The following is a 6,045-nucleotide window of genomic DNA, read 5'->3' as shown; positions in this document are numbered from 1 at the left end:
ATGGAAGGTCCATGTCTAGCCTTCTGAGAGTTTTCCAGACTGCTCTCCACAGAGGCTGTACCAATTTACATTCCCACCAGCAATGTAAAAGAGTTCCTCTGTCCCCACATCCTCTCCAGCATTTGTTGCTGCTGTCCTTTTTGATGTATGCCATTCTTACAGGAGTGAGGTGGTATCTTAGTGTTGTCTTAATTTGCATTTCTCTGACAATCAGTGACCTAGAGCAGTTTTTCATATGTTTGTTAGCCTTTTGGATCTCCTCTGTGGTGAATGTTTTGTTCATTTCCTCTGCCCATTTTTGGATGGGGTCATTTGCTTTTTTGCGGCTGAGTTTGCTGAGCTCTTTATATATTTTGGAGTCTATATATAGCAAACCTACAGCCAACATCATACTCAATGGACAGAAGCTGAAAGCATTCCCCCTCAGATCAGGGACTAGACAGGGCTGCCCACTGTCACCGTTACTCTTCAACATAGTATTGGAAGTTCTTGCCATAGCAATCAGCAAGAGAAAGAAATCAAAGGGATACAGATTGGAAGGGAAGAAGTCAAGCTCTCACTATTTGCAGATGATATGATAGTATACATAGAAAGACCTAAAGAATCCAGTAGAAAATTACTGGAAGTTGTTAGGCAATATAGCAAGGTATCAGGCTACAAAATCAATGTACAAAAATCAGTGGCATTTCTTTATGCAAACACTAAATCTGAAGAAGAAGACATCCAGAAATCACTCCCATTTACTGTTTCAGCAAAATCAATCAAATACCTAGGAATAAAGTTGACCAAAGAAGTGAAAGACTTGTATGCTGAAAACTATGAGTCGCTACTCAAGGAGATAGAAACTGATACCAAGAAATGGAAAGATATCCCATGCTCATGGATTGGAAGAATAAATATCATCAAAATGAACATTCTCCCCAGAGCCATATACAAATTTAATGCAATACCCATCAAAGTTCCACCAAGCTTCTTTAAGAGAATAGAACAAACACTACAATCATTTATCTGGAACCTGAAAACACCTAGAATTGCCAAAACCATCCTAAGGAAAAGAAACAGAAATGGAGGCATCACACTCCCAGACCTTAAACTATATTATAAAGCCATCATCATCAAAACAGCATGGTACTGGAACAAAAATAGGCACACAGACCAGTGGAACAGAATTGAAAGCCCAGAAGTAAATCCCAAGACCTATGGGCATCTAATCTTTGATAAGGGGGCCCAAAGGATTAAATGGAAGAAGGAGGCTCTCTTCAATAAATGGTGCTGGGAAAACTGGGTTGAAACATGCAGAAGAATGAAATTGAACCACTTTATCTCACCAGAAACAAAAATCAACTCCAAATGGATCAAAGACCTAGATGTCAGACCAGAAACAATCAAATACTTAGAGGAAAACATTGGTAAAACACTTTCCCATCTACACCTCAAGGATATCTTTGATGAATCAAACCCAATTGCAAGGAAGACCAAAGCAGAAACAAACCAATGGGACTACATCAAATTGAAAAGCTTCTGCACATCCAAAGAAACTATTAAACAAACAGAGAGACCCCTCACAGAATGGGAGAAGATCTTCACATGCCAGACATCAGACAAGAAACTAATCACCAAAATATATAAAGAGCTCAAACCTATTTTCATAACAGTTTCTACAGAGTGAACACGCAGCACTTGAGGAACAATCGTTAAAAATGACAATTTATTTCCTAATTTCATTTATAGAAAACTAAGATAAAATTTTGAAGAATAATTCTGAGAGTTGGCAAGTTGAAACTCACCTACTAACTATTAACATTCATATAAATCCATTGTTAAAAATGTGTTTAAAAAGGAAGAGCTCAATGGTTTCTCATTTTAACAACCCAGATGTTTGTTGTCAGCTTATCCTATTATTATTAATAAGAATCTAATTGATATTAATTCTTCAACAACTAGATTAGCACTTTCTCACTGCTTAACTTCACTATAGTTGCCACATTTAACTGTTTTTATAATTCCCTCTAGTCAAATTCTATATGACCTTCTCGCCTGTAAAGATAAGCTGTAAAGATAGCAACTTTGTTTAGAAATGCATTTTACCACGCTTAAATACTATTCAAATCTCATCAGCTAGTGAAGAACAAGTTACACTTCATTTTTTTAAATAGCTCACATTGTTTTTCATAATGTAATGGCTAGAGCTTGGCATGTTTAAATGGTACTTCAGGGTGCAGATATAGTCTAAACTTCTTCATGATTATACATATGCTATTCTATGGTGCACACTAATCTCTTCTGCCTTGGGTGTTTTAACAAAATGGCTGAAATTTTCAGCCATTATGGATGAGTTATTCAGCAAATCTGTAAAAGCAATTCCACTTGACAAGCCTATAGTACTACTTTAAGTGATTGAATCTCTTTGATTCCACAATGCAAGGTCCTTATTATTCTTGCAGGAATTTTACAAGTTCTAAGAATATTTTCAAAATGCTACTAGCCACATTGCCAAAGAGAGACAGACAATGCAGTCAGAGCTATACTAATTTGATCCCAGGAATCCAGTTAAAACAATAATTTCTTTGAGGAGAGAAAAAAAAATCTATTTGTTGGACCCTGTATCCAAAAGCATTGATCTTTTATTAGACTGTTTTCAGTGTGTTTAAAGACCTATCCATCACGTGGCTTACTGCTCTTGCTTAAATTTATTTTGCAATAAATGAGTAGAAGCCATAAAATTGGTGAGGTCATGAAACTTGCTTATTTGAAACACTGAGTTGTATGCATCCCTTAAAGGAAAAGGGATGTTTTTTGCCCTGAGGGTATTAGTCATGGTCCATAGTTCGTGGGAAAAACTAAGGAAGTCTCAAAATTGTGTTCCCATTATTTCCATTTCTCTAAGACTTTGTTTGAATTCCAAAGTGAATTTTCTATTATCCCATTGTACATTGCATTGGAGGGAACCAACCAACAGCCTTTGGGGAGCAACACCTGCAGTTACATTCAAAGGCGTGACTTTTCGAAGCGGTTTGTGAGCTAGCTGGCATTGTCCCCAAAAGTATAAAGGCCTAGGTTCTTTACCTGACTGGCAGAAGCATTCCAGCACCACGAAAGGACTCTAAACATTGTTTTGTAAGTAATGAGTCCCGCTGGTTTCATCCTGCAAGACATTGAAATCCCACAGGGAAAATGTGTTTAGAAATAAAACAGAGGGCTGGGGCCTTTAATGAGTTTCCTATCCACAGATGCCATCAAGCTTTTATGCTATTCATTTTATTTCTACAGCTTCAACAAAGATTCCCAGAGTTGTGGGCCATACTCTTAACACTGAAGTGCATAGAACTTGGCAGAAATCTACACTTCAGAGATAATAACATATCATTCCATGAAATAAGGGAAAAGGCATAATCAAAAAAAGAAGTTAAATATGGAAACCTGTTTTGACAACAAATGAATACAGATGAAGCTAGACAGGAAAGGTGTTATGTATGCTTGATTTTTTTTTCATGTTTCACACTATGATATTGCAAGAACCTATCAAGTTTTTCTTTTCATATCCTTTCAGTCAGATTATTTATGTTACTCTCTATCTTATATATTAAAGAATAATCTCCAAAAGTAATGCTTTGAAAGAACAGAACAATTGCAAAATCTATCAAAAATTTATGTGATGTGTTCCTCAAACATATTTATTTATTTGAGTTGGGGATTCTTCAAAGCCACCTGGTTACTCAACACAATTAATTAGACTTCCTAAATTAAAAAAAAAAGATTGTTAATTCATAGATGAATCATGGAAATTCCAAATAGAAACAAATATTCTTCAAATTTATTTTGTATGACCAATATGTTATAGAAAATTTCTCTGAATTTTTCACTTTGACTTCAAATAATGTCTAGTTTTAATTAAAGAGGAAGTAAGGGCCTCCCCCCAATTATTAAAATAAGAAAAAAAGATTGGAAAACAATCATATGACAGTATTTCTTACCTTATTTTTCACTTACAAAGATATTTTATTTAAATTTAAAATAGAAAACTTTACAAAAAAGTAGAAAAAATATACCAAGAATTCTGGAGAAATTATACTTTGAATATCTCTAGAAATATTTTTCTTTAGAAATACTTAGATTATATTTTGACAGTTTTATGTTGATCCATGGCTAAATTTTTCAAATTGACTTATCATAACCTGAAAGTATCTGAATGCCCTGGCTTGAGTTTTACAATGTAAAAAATTGTTGCTTAACTAGATTTAAGATATATGCAGCATTTCGCTAGATTATTGTTAAGTAAAAGCAGTGCAGAGCATCATACTAGAAATCATTGCAATATTTCTACTATTATAAACTTTTCTTTCTCAATTCAATGGAAGGAATTAAGGTAATAACTATAGACCTCTGGAAAGTTTTAAAAAATGAATATATAAGATAGCTAAGTTGATGAACTAGAAGCTTGGACAAATTCAAAAGCACCAGTCACAAAGAAAAGAGAAACTTTTTAGAAACAATGACTAGAGAGCCCCATAAGTTGCATACATCCAAACCAAGCAGTGTTTCAAATACGTTAACTGGTAAAACTAAAAAAAAAAAAAATTTTTTTTTTGATTCCCTGATTTTTTAACTAAATAATATGATAACAATGATTTTTATTCATATATAAAATTCAGAAATCAGAGTTCTTTCCTCCACTATTTTCACCATCATCTCAGATACTCCTTTTTATTTTTCCTATGAGCAAAATAGATATGTTTTACTAAGTTAAGTGCACACTATGCACCAATCTTGTTAGTGTACATTTCTTGTGCAAAATAGGATGTTATTTCTATTTTATAAGTGAAATTTAGAAAGTTTAAAAAAGAAAAGTTTCTCAAAACGTCATTACTTTAAAATAATACTGTTGATCCATATCTCAATGTCTTTTCACTCTAAAACAAGCATGCTACATCGTCTATTTAACTTTTCCTTCATTTCTGTTTAACATTCTGAGTATATCTGTAGTTCCTCTGTTAATCCAATAAATTTTGTCAAAACTATCAGATATTTTAACAAAGAAAATATGATGGAAGCCATCAGTTAATGTCACTAATTTTATTTAAAGTATTTTGTTAAATGTGGGGATTCGAGTATTTTAAATCTGGTATTTGACAGTGCTCGAGTTGACTGCAATATCTGAAATTAGCATGACATATCAAACATGAAAACTAGAGAGAATTATCAAGTAGGAATGCTGTGATCCCAGCAACAAAGCAAAATTGTTTTTTTAAACAAATAATAGTAGCAAAGTTAAAGTTGGGTGATGAGTAAATTTTGAAAAGAAACAGTTTCTTTGGGGGGTGTGGGGGATGAATGATCTAACTGTACTTAAGGTAAATAAACATGGTCTCTGTACATATTTATACTATTATTATTTTTATTTTTGTCAAAATCTTGAGTGAGACATTCACTTCATTGTCATATTATTTTAAGGTATATGAAAGAGTTCTTTCCTCTGCTTTATTGATTTTGAAAGTTAATAGACATGTTGGAACCTCATTTGTTATTTGAATTTTGGGAGAATTTCTGGATAAACTAATAATTTAACTCTCTCAGGAAAAGTAGCATTAGTTTAATATTGTGTATGTATTATAATGAGCTATTTGCAAGTAGATTTACCAAGAACTTTGATACCTTGACAGTATAATTACACATTGTTTGCAACCTACCAATTGGGATAGCTAACCCATTCAGAACTTTTTTGCTTTTTTTTTGTGATAGAAAAGGCTGATATTAGCCTTTCTGGTTTTAGCAAGTAAAGTATGAACTAATTTAAACTGGTTCCCAAGTTTAGACACTAATATACAAGAAAAGTAACCTATTCTTCATTATGAGTTCAGCAAAGTCCTCAGTAACATCACACCCAGAATGCATTTGAAGAAAAAGTTACATCTTCTATTGGTTTTCAGTTGGGATTAGTATATACACACTATTTATTTTCTTCATTATTAGGCATCATGTTCATTGATCGATATTAATTAATTATTGAGAACTGTTACTTTAGACCTATAGTATTTATTTGAGGGA

The sequence above is a fragment of the Erinaceus europaeus genome, chromosome 16 (assembly GCF_950295315.1).
Source record: "Erinaceus europaeus chromosome 16, mEriEur2.1, whole genome shotgun sequence".
In the NCBI taxonomy this organism is placed as follows: domain Eukaryota; kingdom Metazoa; phylum Chordata; class Mammalia; order Eulipotyphla; family Erinaceidae; genus Erinaceus; species Erinaceus europaeus.
This window is presented reverse-complemented; position numbering follows the sequence as displayed.